This window comes from Anticarsia gemmatalis, chromosome 5 (assembly GCF_050436995.1).
Source record: "Anticarsia gemmatalis isolate Benzon Research Colony breed Stoneville strain chromosome 5, ilAntGemm2 primary, whole genome shotgun sequence".
NCBI classification, from domain to species: domain Eukaryota; kingdom Metazoa; phylum Arthropoda; class Insecta; order Lepidoptera; family Erebidae; genus Anticarsia; species Anticarsia gemmatalis.
This window is the reverse complement of record NC_134749.1, coordinates 12,664,767-12,680,166: the sequence shown is the minus strand read 5'-3', so window position 1 is coordinate 12,680,166 and position 15,400 is coordinate 12,664,767. Positions and strand designations below refer to the sequence as shown.

Sequence of the window (15,400 nt, the reverse complement as noted above, 5' to 3'; positions counted from 1 at the left end):
GTGAAAGATTTTTTTAGCTTTTGAAGCATTACACTACAAATGACAGTATAAAAATATGTCTAATTTCGTGAGAAAACCTAGCAACAGGACAGTAGGTAACGGATTACGTAAAATACGTAAATATTCTATTTACGGCCTAACCATGCTAGTTAATGATCTAATGATAGTTTAATAGAGGAATAGCCTAATACAATATGTTTGAAGTTATTTTTAGTCGACAACAAATGGCCTGCAACAGTTAATCATAATAATGATTAATTGAAATGACAACTACAAGTGAGTCACAGAGTGCCGACAAAATGAGTATTTGTTTGATAAAGAGATTTGATACTTAAAGATTTGATTAATATACAATATATAATACAATGAACATTATTGTGAATTATATAAATGGTTAGCTTATCACTTATCTATTAATCCTGAGTGAAGGGTTAAAGCTCGATTCCCTTCTAAGCTAACAAAAGGCGAAGTTAATACTATTTCTACTCCAATAGATATCCATATCTTTTATTTACCTGCTAGAAACAAAAAAAGACAACAAAAACTTTAACAAGAAAAACCTTCTTGCGTTTCAAATACTTGCAAAACCTAGTAAACCTAGTGTAATCACAATAATATTCTCAGTCACTATATTTTATAGACACAGACCCGTTAACTAAGGGCACGATATTCTTAAGAAACAACGTTGAAGTAGCCTCCAGCATCAATTAGCCGTCAGTCATCTCTCGGGTTGTAAAACTTTCGTATCTCGATGTATTCCACTCGCAGTTCAATAGGCGCTATAAAATTTATTCCTCTGCTAAAAGGTCTGTTTTGATAGTTAGGCTGCTGTCGTGTCGAGCGTGTAATTTGTGGTAGATTTTTTGCTGGCTGAATGTAAGACTGTAATATACCGATTAAAGCCAGAATTTTGTAAACTGTATAATTACTCCAATGTATTTATGAAACAGTTTTGTTAATTACGTCTTCGCGCATTACGAAACTGAACAGTAGAGTCAATTTAAGTACCTTTTCTTCTATCTATGCTGAAAAACAGAGAAAAAGCCTTATATAAAAAAAAACTACATGACTTCAACTCAAAAGTACTTAAATGTCTCGTTTAATAGAAAATAAAACACACATTACATGCATTACTATATCTTTCTTGCTGCTTAAACAAAGAATCAATAGTAAAATTACGTCATAGGTACCTATTTGAAAAGATATGATTATGTAAAGCTTAAATTACGCCTGCTGTGTCCCAGAACTTAAGTAATAAAAATAATCTCTATAGTTTTGTTGGTAAGTTTATGACATAATTGGCTATTAACTGTGTATTTAGTTTATTATTATTGCCGCTATTGACATATGACGTATTTTGATTTTATTGCCCGACCGTTATTTCGACTATTGTGGCTGCTATGTTATTGCTAGGCTGAGGTATCAATAAAAGTGTGGAATAAAAGAAATTTCTTGTTTTAGTTGTAGAAAGTTTATTATAATATGATAGTATAATATAATATTATAATTTATTTCGACTAATTGTGTATCAATATGCTTGGAGACTGATCGAATCATGTATTTTATCTGTGTCGATTTAGAATAACTAAGACATAATATGCATAATCAATAATCATCTTCTACTACTTTATACTTTTTATGATATTTACTACCAAAACTAAAAAAATGGCTGCCGCGGTAGATACAAAATATAGTGATTGGCGACAGACGAATTACCCGACAAGATTGTCAGAGTAATTTTGCAGCAACAATATCTGTTTCTTTTTACAACTCCCGCACTACGGGCACAGAGTACAATCATACCCGAAACAACAATTTATGAATCGCACAACTAATTAAAACTATAATACTAAAATTACAAATAGCAACAAAAACATCCAATAATCCATACGTATTAATCACTCTCATACATTCTGAACCGCATAGAGTCAACGAACTGTTGGACAAAGGAATCAATTTATCACGACAAGCCGCGGTAAGGTCAGCAGACCCCCGGAGGGACAGGTGCCGATCGATAGACCCTTCACCTTAAGGGGAATTAAAAAGTTCATCTTTATTGTACAATACTTATTGTTTGGTTACATAATATCGGTAATGTGCGTAGCTGAAAAGTAATTCTCGTTATTAAAAATATAAAATTAAATATTTAAAGTAAATAAGCTTAATCTTATTTTAAGCATAACTAAGAATTGAAGTCCAGTGCTATAACCAAAAAAGGTTACGTTACCAAGTAGACCACTATATGGTCATTATAGTTATTACTTTTTCCTGACGCGACCACATATGTATTCTGATTAAGTTCATGCACCTTTTATACCATAAACTTAATTTTATTTCTAATAATGACGACTCCGACTACACAGTAGACCTGCTTTTCACGTGGCTAATTTCATGTCATAACGACAAGAAAACTAAATCATTACACCAAAAAGTCACACAACAGTTCAACACAAGCAAACATAGCTATACCTCATACCCCATATCTCATCCTTCTATAACAACACAACCAAAACAATTAGCCACAAATAGGTTTTGAATTGTGGCTCCCGAACCGCTCAGCAAATACCGAGCTCGCAATAAATTCACCCTCCGGTACAAAATATTAGACAATCCTGGCTACATTCATCTTGGTACAAGCGGTACATATGCTGTATTTTGGTGCAACGTTTAAGCGAATTCCACTTGGGATTATATTTAGAGAACACTCTGTAGATGCAGTGGATTAATAAAGGTCAAGTAGCTTGTTCGTGTAGTTTAACTGTTTGTTGATTTGCCAGAAACACGATGTGTATTTTGAGATACTATCTAAATATATGTAACTCAAAGGTGACTGACTGACATAGTGGTCTATCAACGCACAGCCCGAACCACTGTACGGATCGGACTAAAATTTGGCATGCAGGTAGATGTTATGACATAGGCATCGATAAACAGGATTTTGAGCAATTCTACCTCTTATCTATGAAAATTCCTAGGCCAAAAGCTTGGGTAAAGATTCATAACCATAATAATTACTAATCAAAGCTTCCAGCATGATTTTTCTTAAAATATAGGTAACATTCAGTCAAAACTTAGCTTCACTAAGTATATTCGTAACTTAAACCTCTTTCCCAAGTTAAACAGTCACAAGCCTTGGAGACACAACAAACATAGCAAAGTGTCCGAAACTAAAAAGTTTGGCCAAAAATCGAACATTCCCGGATAAAGTTTAACACACCCGGTCAAATCCTGGCCGGGACTGTCCCAACTTTACGCTGTAACTTCTAAATCATATAAAAATAGAATAGTGACGTTTTGCAAACTTTCTTGAGGGAATCTGCGTATATGTAAGAGGATTGAGGGTATATTTTAAAATACTTCAATTATTATTCTACTAACGAGTAAAAACTTTAAAGAAAGAGTCATTCACCAGTTTATGCTTAATAGAAAATGCTTTAAGCGTGCTTTGAAAAAGTAAGTAGAATAACGTGTGCTTTGAGAGCGACAAGTGATTAAGAGATACATTTGAATAAGTCCTTATAACAGAATCAAATACGTCAGATATTTTGTAAAAAAAAAACTGTCACGGAAAGCCCGATTTTTTACTAAAAACGGAAAATATCGGGAAAATTATACCATAAACGTAATATTCAATAATTCAAACATACTTTTCACATAAAGAAAAACGCAAACAAATGGTTACAATCATGTCAAAAACCCTCTCTAGCATAATCGCATTATTTCCATTAAAACATCACAAAGTAACAAGGCATAATAAATCAGCTCGCATATTATCTACAGAGGCACGGGGCCGCCACGACACCGCGACGGGAACATCACGGGACCGACACGACGTCAACAAACAAACAACTGAAGATTAAAATAGAATAAATTATTAACCCTTGTCTTACCATCGAAAAATTATTACACGAACAGAGATGTTACTGGCTGCATTTAATTCAGCATAAAACAATACAAACAAAATGAGACTTTATGATGTCAGCAATAAAGTATAAAATATTATATCGTAATGTATTCATTATCGTCTCCTTAATTGTAACAGCAACAACGTTTAGTTTCGTTTGTTTTGCGATTTGGTGCGGGGGCGTGGTCACACGAATTTATATCGTAAAGTTTGGTTATTAAAGTTGAATTTAGTTGGAACGAGTTTTGTTGGATGTTAATGCAGTTTTTGGCCGCCCGCTGAGCGCAGCCGAGGCGATCATAACAAATCATCAAGTTGTTACTTAAGGCTCGAGTACAATGGCGATGAAAAACAAACAAAATGTTCCGATATGACGAGTTTGACTTTAATATATTGTAAAGCTTTAGCAACAAAAAGAGAACACTGTGTCGGAGTGCAGATTAAGAACAGCTTTTAAAACCATCATTCTTTAAACTAGTGATGTTGTTTTTTTTACCGTTCCTAGTTACTCCAAAAATCTCTAACAACAAAGTTGAACTTTCATGAACAAACATTATTTAAGAAATCCACTTTTTATTCACCAGATATCCAGAATTTAAGCATGGTACAGATAATTTGAGGTTTCTGGGGCACATTTAGCGGTATTTATTTCGGTTTACCTATTTAAACTGTCATGTTTATATGAGCTTAAACGCTACTGAATAGATAAACTACCGCTAAATGTACTTCAGAAACCGGGGGTTAGTAACGTTCTTGCTACCCTCTACTCTTTGGTTTTTAAGTCCTTAACTTAGTTCTCAAACATCGTCAAAAGAACTTCTCGTATTCTGTACAAACCCTTACCAATTCTGTAGAAGTGCACCGCAACCGTTGATGTATCGTTCTCGCTGCGCTTAAATTGCGCGCCGCGTGGGGTGACAACTATAATTTAATAGACGAACAAACAACCCCACGTGACGTCATTGTGCACTGATTTGTTGACGGGGTGTCTCAAGTCGTAAGTTGAAGCAAGCAATTCGTGTAAATGCTGATGGTGTAATTTTATTTGGAAACTAGCTTCTCGCCATATGCTTCGCCCGCGTGGAATTTAATCAATTGAGGGGGAAATTTCCAAAATTCATATCTTAGTGCTCCTCTACACTTGCTAAGAAGTAAAAACTTTACTTACAAATAAAGCTTTATGTTAAATAAGTTACTGTGCTGTCAGTAAGACAGCACAATAACATAAAATACGTCAATATCACACAAAGAAAACTTGAATCAGGAAAAATCCGCCATTGTCATTGCATAGTTGACCGGGTTAAATTTGTACTCTAAAAAGGTTCATCTAAAATGCTCAAGCTATGTAATTTTTTTCATAAATTATGTTAAAATTGAAATTATTACAGACTGAAACATTTTATCACACATTTATTTGTCATCAACAAAAATACGAAGATATTGGTAGTCTAATGGACACATGAAGGCCGACGACGTCGGTGTAGGCCACGTAAACGTTGGTGCGATGACTTGGACACCTATCTGGAGGATTGGCGTGAGATAGCCAATGACAGAAACTGGTAGAAGATTTTGGGGGAGACCTTTGCCCAACAATAGGACAGTGCAGGTTAATAAAATAAAGAAAAGAAATTGGTAGTTTAGTACCTCCGTAATTGTTTTGTGATGTGGAGATTTCTTTCAAAAAGTGTACAAATTCAAAAAACCACTCTAAATTTCGACAAGTATAAAATACCATAACTAAAGTAATAAATACTATCAGATAGCTATCTAACTGCAAAGAGTCCTAACTCAAACGGCTACCTGGTCCAAACTCCTAAATTCCGTGTCCGATCCCATAAGTTAATGGTGTTAGTATTAGAGGATTGCAACCTGTTTGCTCCATGCTTTACGATATGAGTTCACGTACCTTATGCTCATACATATGTGCGCTTATTTATCACTTGTTTTGCTATATTACTATTTATTAAGGTTTGATAGAATATGTACTTGGTGGAGATAAGGACCCTATTTGGCAAAGAGCAATGTTTCAATGATCAAATGACTTTTTCGATAAACATAAAAAATCATGACGTCTAAGTTTTTCACCAAATATACTTACTATTTTCCTTAAATAAGACCTTAAACTAGGTATATTATGAAAGAATTAGAAGAATCTTCATAAATTATACAAAACCCTGTCTCTCAAAGTCGCGTTATAAGAAATTGAAGAAGTTAGTTCAGTCAATCACAGTTTTTGTTTCTTGATATTCGTCTTTGGGATTTCATCATTTGCAGTTGTAATTTAAATTAGAACTCTGAAGTAATCTTCACTAACCCGCATTTTCCCAACGATTACTGTCGTAACACAGGAATTTCTGCACTTCAAATTTTTTACAGTTCACGCTTTCCGTGCATTAATTAGTCAATTCAGTACGTTTTCTTATGTCCGGTTTCTAGGGTACATTTAGCAGTAGTTTATCTATTCAAACTGTCATGTTTATATGAGCTTAAGCACTATTCAATAGACAAACTACCGGTAAATATATCTCAGAATGCCAGGGGCTAAGCCAAATAGTTCATTTACGCTCAAAAATGCTTGGAAATTAAACACCTTTTTCAAACATAAGCCGGTAAGATATCACCAAATCCCTGCATCTGACAGCACAAAGCAATAACACCGTAAAACCTAGAGCCACAATTATCAAAACAAAACGAATAAACGCGTCCATTACCCGCAGTAATCTCACCAAACATCCCTAACGAGGGAAAAATAATTTAATTACCACGTTTTCACTCGCAAAGGCGAGTGCCACTCGAGAAAGTGAAGAGACTTCGAGTTCCGTACGAAAAAGCAATTAGAATAATGAACCTCAAGAACGTAGAAAAACCGGCATAAGAAGATCCATAGTCTCGAGCAAATTGTAGAATTTCATAGATCAAGTTATGATGGATGGTTGACAACATTATGTTTTGAGCCGAAAGTGCTAAGATTTTTCATGTTCGCAATCTGTTAAATGCGTTGAAGTGGGCTTTGTTCGTTGTTTACGTAATTTATTTTGAAAGGCCCTGTCGGACAGGTGCCGACAGTTTCCGACAACGGCCGACAATAGCCGAACGCCCCTCATACAGGATCGCGAATCTATTGTTATCGTCAAAGCTTTTAATGACAAAGGGAAAATTCGATAAAAATACCATAAATTGTTAGGTTTTAATTCCGTTGTTTGTTTTTTGCAAAAATTGACAAGCTTTGAAACCTTTTGTGTACCAATACGCTTTGATAAAATAATCTGCGGAATTATCGCGTATCTCAGTTGACAACTAGTGTATGTCAAGTTGATAGCCACTATTCAGTACATTGCTGTTTTGACGTAACTTGTTAATTACTATAATCTCAGAAAGAAAACAATGTACAGCATAGTGTCATTCAGAAAGTTCTCAACTGGAATACATGATATCCATCCCATATATAAAGTACTAAGTAATATAAAAAAATGTGGCGGTAACTAACCAACATCAAAGTGTCTCCAGATCTAACAAACCAATTCAAAAGCCCTAGAGATGTGAAATAACAAAACTTTGGAGGCCATTAACAAAGTTGTGTCTCTTATCTTTTAGAAGTAGGTATCCTAACTTGTGGCAAAATCGATAGAATGACCTTGAAAACAAAGTCTTTGATAAAGTTTTGACAGATTAATTACTATTACATTGATAGAAGTCGCTCTTAAAAATTCTTCAAAAATAATCTCACATATCACTTTTTTCTAAAAAAATTATCGACCATAACAAATCGATTAGCTATCGAGAAATTTTGTATGAAAATCTTTTCAGCGCCCCTAGCGTACCCCGCAAAAACTACTTTTCAAGTAATTTTAAATGTCAAACGCTAATCGATGGTAATCAGCCTTAGGAAAAGGCGCAAAAGAAACCGCAACTTCAAACAAAGTCCTCTATTGTGTAATCGCATTTGCTAAGTGAACAGAAGTCAAATCATAATTAAAAAAGCTTTATCAATCTACGTTAAGTGTATAACTTGAATTAGGCGTATCACGGCGATTTTCCAATTACGCTGTAACCGATAAAACTATACTAGACTTTCATGCAAAATTGAACCTTATGTTTGAAAAGTACAGTTCAATTTGAAAATTTTAAATTTTTTGTAGTAGTTGGAATGAATAGAATAGACAGTTGTTTCTAATTTATAAAATAGTCCAATTGGTTAATAAGGTTTGTTAATGTTTCGGATAAAAGATTATAAGACACTTTTCTACTTTTCAAGAGACATTTTCGCTGAGGTAAACAATCTAAGATAGGTTAAGCTAACCACAGATAGGACAACATTCGTGCCAGTAACTTTATGGTGCGTTAGGTAAAGCTTGGTGTGTTGATGACAATGATATTATTTGATAAACCCATCCAAAGATGTTATATACATACACGTCCCTAGAGTTTTGGATTTCTCTACTTTGTTGCAATCTATCTCGTGAACATTCAACAATACTTTGATTGTATGTATGATTTTGTCCAGAGTCTTTTCTCATTAAGTATTTATATTTCAAATCAATCCTTCTAGATAGGCTCAATCTTATGTCAGTAGTGTAATGGGTCGGATATGAACCACTTGTACGAAAAAATTACCTGGTGTCATTTTTTTTTACAACCATCGTGAACAGTTTCGACACTAGATCGACTAAACCATACGAAATTTAAAAACACCTTATCCAGTGCACTCTAAATCCTCGAAGCTACTTTCGAAGCGAACCAATTAGGGGAAGAATTGATGGCCAATAAACGATAGAGTGTGGCGCTGTACGAAACGGGAAACAATTCACACCAATTTCCATTTCCATGTAGACGGTACAAAAAGTTAGATGGTTGACTGTCTACTGAATGGGATCCTCTGTAAAAACGTCACGTATTTCAAGTGGAACTGTTGTGATTTTTAATGGGATTCTGTTGAGGATTGTGGACAATTTCTTGGTTACTGTTTGTTTTACTACAGACTTATAAGTCGACATTCCATTCCGTGAACCGTCGAAACGCAGTAAATTTCTAAAATTCGAGATACTATTTTATAATTTTCTAATAAAATATGTTCCAACTTTCCTTTCCTTTTTATAGGAATAAACTAAAATGATTTTATATTTTGTATCGAAACAAATACCTCTCTTAACCTTTCCCATCTAATATTTGTGAAATTCGTAACCCCACAAAGGAAAAAGTCATTTCATCAACCGAATCACGAAATCAGAGTTTCCATTACCTTCCAAATCCCCCAAAAAGCGTCTACTTAGAAAATCTAAGCAGGAAAACTGGATCGATAGTCACAATAACGTTTTAAGCCATTTACCTGCAGCGTTCGTCCCTCGAGGAGTTCGCAACGTCTATGTTAAATCAGTGTAACCCCGCTGAATTCGGGAGGTCATAAATTGACACAATTGTTCCCTGCGGCGGAGGCTATGCGAATTATTAGCATAAATACCCGCTTACTAGGCTAAATGGAACATGATGCTCGGTGCTTGACAACTCCCTCACTCCAAAGAGAAAATATTGTATTTAAGCTTTAGCCAGCCGGTTATGAGATTTTCCGAGCGGATATAAAGTGAAAATTAAAAATAACTGCTGCCTGTTTTTCTTTTAGTGATACGATACGAATATTTTGGCAGAGTTTTAAGCTTTAAGGGTATTTATTTTAAAACGTTGTGAAATGTTTATTAAAGATTTTTGTATCCGCTACAATTTGGCAGTTTACAGCAGAAAGTATGTACATAGGCCACTACACGGGTTATTGAAGGTACCACTATAGGCTTGAAATAATTTTGAAAAATAAAAAATATGCTAACGCTGCAATTGTTATTGCAAATTGCAGTGGGTGTCGAAAATTTAATAACGACACAGAACAAAGTAATATAATAATAATTATTACCTGTCGATAACCGAGCATTTCAATACGAAATACAGGAAATCGCACGTAAAATAAATTGTACCTTTTGGAAATTTCATTTTCTTCCGTTAAATCGTTGTTAAAGTCTAGGGTGTTCCAGAGATGAATTATATACCTTCTCTCTGTTCAAAATAAATAAAAAAATGCTCTTACAACAACAATCTTTGTCACTTACCGGTACTATACCGTATTATGGCGTTACTTCTAACACCATATGTTCACTTTACTTCACCGTTACCCATTGTTCGTGAATGTCGCCAAGGAACTGGTATTTGTGAGGAAATCTTACGAAGTTAGTGCTTATAATGATACATGTTTGTAGCGTAGCTTGCTGACAGTTGAATGATTTACGGCTTTTGCTCATCACATGGTCTTAAAAGCCTCTGTAGAACTTAGGTAGTGTACTTTTAAGTCTACGATTCAATCCCGGTTCGGGCCAAAATGTTATTTTTGAGTTTTTAACTGACTTTGAAGAAAGGAGACTGTTCGCAATTTGCATGATTTTGTTATCGCCCGGACGTAAAAAGTTGAGGTTGCTGACCTTAGTCCTTTGGAAAGCATGTTAAAGCTGTCGATCAAATAAAAAAAAATCAAATCTAATCAAAATCGATCAATCAAAAAAAAGGGTATATATGTGTATATGGGCGCGTTAGTGCCATCTGTCGGCAGTCATTGTGAACTACTCATTTTAATTGATTTTATATTGGTATTCCAATTGATAATATAATAATAAATATCGTATGTAAAATACATAAGACTGATATGTAATTGTTAATTATAAATATGAGAGTTAATTATCAAACTACGACAGTTAATAGATATTGTATTGAATATTGTAATGTTTTGGAGACACTTGATATTACATTGTTAATATGAAGTTAAATAATCTTTAATAATTACAACTAGAATTATGACTAATTTATGTTACCATTCTAAATCATATTGCTAAATACTATAAGTATTTAGCAATACTTCATTTCCTTTATTCGCCGCCAGTGGCGCCATCTTGGACGGATGATGTAAGAATAAAGTTGATTTTATATTGATTGAATTAATGTTATTTGTCTGATTTAAATAACTTTAAGCTATGTTAAATTCATAGAAATATTATAGTTGAATATTAAGCTATCTATTTTGAATTATATAACTGTTATTTAATTATTTGTCATATAAGAAGTTGTAATTGGTTTTGGCGGTGGCGTCCATCGACGGGAACCGATATGTCGTTCACTTCCACCTAGACCCGACACGAGAGAGAGTGCTGTCACGTAAAAGATAGATTTAATTAAGTTATTAAAAGGAGTGGCCGTGAGTTTCTCGCTAGCTCTTCTCATAAGGCTCTACCCCTTTCCGAGCTAGTGGTAGATTCAGTAATTAATAAATGACTTGATTTGGACTGAAGATATTTCATTCGTATCACCATGGAACCTACGGAATCTCCGACATGTACGTATGTATAACATTAGACTTACCTACCTATCTTCGAGAATACCAGCCGTGAAATTATACAAACAATTCTGTTCTTACAAAAGAACTTATCAAATCCCAACATAAGTATCATACAAAACAGGCCTAAAAGAATAACGTAAAAGCAATTCATATTAGGGGTGGCAGCGTGCGTTTTATTTCGACCGGCCGAGATCCGGCTAAGCCCGTGATTGCTCAGCGATATTTAAAGCTGATTTGATCACTTAAGCGGATCGCGGCCCATTGTCTTGTCAGCGGTATATGGTTTAGTCGAAGTACTTATGTTACTATGTACCATACGGAAGTTTAAGTCGTGTATATTCTATGGAAATAAAATATATATTGATAGAGCGTTCTGGCATATTCCGCCTAGTAATATTATGTAGATCATAAAACTAACCACTTTATATTTACCAAACTATACACTTGGTGTTCCACTTTTATGTATTCTTGAACAGCTGTTGTGAATTAGACTTATAACTAAACACTGACTAAGAATTTCCAGACCTGAAAATTAAATCTAACCCACAGAATCAAACGTCACATCAACTACCGAAAAGAGGTAAGGCTATAAAGGACTCAAATTGAATCCGTAAAAAAATCATAAACCTAAATCAGATTACATAAGACAGCGATGACATAAACCTTACCTCACAATAACACTAGGATACAACCGCTGACACAATTCGCAGCCCACACGGGCATAAAGAAAATCTTCCACGCACACATACAGCGGGACTACCCACGTTTGTCAGTATCTTCAGTGCTCGGTACCGTCATCACACCTCCGGCTCATTTCCTGGCCCTATCTCACTTCGCACCTGCCCACGCTACACGCGAAACACCCATATTTTCCTATCAATACCTCTTTCTTAGACTACCTGACACGCGAAATTCCACCTTATACTTAAAACATAAAGTTATATTTTCCTTGTGAAGTAAGTCGGTCGTGAAAATTGATGGCATTAGTTACATATTGTATGGAATGAGTTTTTGCATGTAGCTCGCTTAAGTGTAGTTGTAATACTCTCATTAAGCAGGTATAATAGATTAAGGTCTTGTAAATTGTTTGCTGTAAAGTAGTCACACTAGTTTTTTACTTTGTCGTTGCACGATATATTTATCTAAATAGTTACTTTTCTTTTAAAAGAAGTGGCACAATATTTTATTGAAGACGGGTTTCTTTCCTATGGCATGCGAACTATTTTTGAACTCTATTTCACCGGTATTAGTCGTTAGGAGGTTTATAATTAAGATGCGTAAGGTTTTTACAAACATGAATGATGATAATATGGTGAATTGCAATCACATCTACTTCTAAGGCTTAAATAATATTGTCAAATTCATGAATTCGATAATTATAATTCTTATATTTCAACTAAATATATTTACCGACATCGTTATTACATTATGTTCTGTACCTAACCTCAAACATAAACTATAGTTCCAACATTCAATAAACTGAGAGCCACAAATAACAGCTTTCAAACCCACACCGCAGACACCTAACCCCTAAACTCGTAAAGTCAATTTATCAACCTTCAACTAGCCGCAACTGGCACTAATTATAAACCGTTGTGACGTAACTGATGACGTCATTAAACGTTATAAATCGTCGAGCCGTGTGTGTAGAGTAAAGCGCTCATAATCGCCAGTCGATGTCTCGGACACTGCTGCTCTAGGGAGGGGACAGGAATAAGGTTCGAATAACAATACCTCTCGTACTTTGTAAAGTTATACCTATAATAATTAATTGCACACAGAAAATAAAAATAAAACACCATTACAGGGTGGTGACTTTCACATTCGATTGTCAAACGTTTTGATATTCGAATGTCGTTTCTGATGTAATCTATTGATTTGTGGGCATTGTGTTATATATAACCTTTTATGCACTTTTTCATGGTTATGTATCACGTATGATATCAGCAAGGATGTGTAGTAAAGGATTCTAGGAAATGATTCTTAGATTCCTGTGCAACACATCCTTGCTCATATTTAAAAATATCCACTCAATCTGGAACACTCATCGGTGACTGGAAAAAAAAGTATTAGTAAATAAACAAAACTGTATAACTTAAGATAGGAAGTAAAACTTGTTTCCCGAACAATTATTTCGATTGTTCCCATCTCTAGAGCCCGTGAACTCGCCGGTGTCGCGGCACTTGGGCGAGAGTGCTAACATTAGACTAATACCCGCGCTCCATCCACGTCTGTTGTCGACTGCGCTCTCTACTGATGCTCAAACACTCCCCATAGTATATACTTGACTAGACTGAAAAAGTAGTCTAGGATATGGTGATTAGAAGCTGTGGAGCTGTTAATTTTCCTTATTTTGGGTATAGAGCGTATTTTTTAAGAAAAGAAATACAAATACTAGGTCGTACGAGAGTGTCATGTAATTTGGTTTAGCGCAAACACTTAAGCATTTGAATGATGTTTTTAGCGCAAAGATTTTTGATAAAATTATAATTTGAATTGCAGTGTGTCGTAAGTGTGAAGATGGAGTTATATTCTAGTCTGTTAGTAATTTATTGTCTACTGTTAAAAACTGAAAATTATACCAGAACTTTAATCACAAAGTATGTAATACAAAGCCGGGAGATTAAAAAGACCCTCCAAAGTTTTTTTCCTTATAAACAAAAGGCACACAATAATAAGCATGGGTACTAAACAGTTTCTCCATTAGTGGAGCTCGTTCATTCGTGCACAGCCGGGTACAGCCGGGGGAGGGGTAATAAACCTGCACTCTCTTAAGACTTTATTAAACACCTCTATTTGTAAGGAAACTGGCGAACACCGCCCAAAATATAATTACGAACTCCAAACATTGTTGCTACCATTTTGTATGCAGGTGTACCCAACATTTAAGAAAGAAATTGTATCATTATTTGCACAGTTGTTTGGTTATTTAATAATCGTTTTCTTCTTAACACAATATCATTAAAAGTGTGGATAGATTGTTCAGAACTATAAATATCACCACAAAATTTATTTCTTAATTAATTATCTTTTCGCTTATACCGAGTAAATGATCGAGTCTTATTAGCCTAGTCTATCACTGAACACATTCCAAAAATACTACATTTATTTCTTGTAAATCGAATTTGCCTCTTCTATATCGGCAGTCTCGCGTAAACACTATCTTTCATCAAGAGATACAACACATATATTATAATAACTTTGAAAAAAATATCCTTCAAGTCAGAACAAAGTTTGCCAGTCACTGGCTAGTTAGTTTCGTATGCAACTCAGTACTAGAACTGGGCACTACTTAATACAACACTTTCTTGCACTTGTTGCAAACTTTCATCTATATTTCTAGCATTTTCTAGCTTATATTCCGGTCTATTAGGGCTTACTTTGTAGTAATCGTTCTGCAATTACAATAAATTACACTTAAACATAACTTGCAGAACTCCGTAGCGCAGTGGTTAAGATTCCGCTGACCAAAAAGATTACTGGTTTGATTCTAGCACGAAACAAAAAAAATATATTTATTTGCATCAGGTATTTTTGTACTTTCAATCCATATTAAGAGTGTTTGTAAAGTTCCTACAATACAATAGTTATTCTTAGTGCAAGAATAAGTAAGACAAAACTTAAAACTACTTTTTTTGTATTTTCGTAATTTCGGTGATGAGTTATAATTTTCCTTACTAAACAAGTGTTTATCATATTGCAGTTGATAACACAAGCTAGATTAACACATGATATTTCACCGTCGAAAACCTTTTCTCGGAGAACAAGTTGTGGCCTAAGCTAGTTTACCACATTTTCTTATTTTACATACATTATTACATCATTTTTCTTCATCAAAACCGCTCCATTAATACCTATCGCGAAAATCTATTAGACTGAAAAAACAACACGAGATACGGATGACCTTTATAAGATCCCTCTGGGGGTCACGGTTGAATGATTACTTGCGAAGGAAGCACGGTGACTAATGACGGCACGTCACTGCGCCGTGACGGACGTCTTTATCGTACGCCAATGACGTATCGTGTTGTCTTTGGAAATTGTATTGTATGTGTAAGTTCTATTACACTCGTTGTGTATACTTTTTAAAGATTAATTAAAAGTTTTTTGTTTAGATGCATTAAAAA

At 34.7% G+C, this 15,400-nt stretch overlaps 1 protein-coding gene across 2 annotated transcripts in view; it reads left to right on the top strand.

Moving 5' to 3' along the window:
- The window catches only part of Ifrd1 (Interferon-related developmental regulator 1), a 255,557-nt gene that overhangs the window by 172,731 nt on the left and 67,426 nt on the right, over window positions 1-15,400 (top strand). The gene's annotated exons all lie outside the window — the stretch shown is intronic.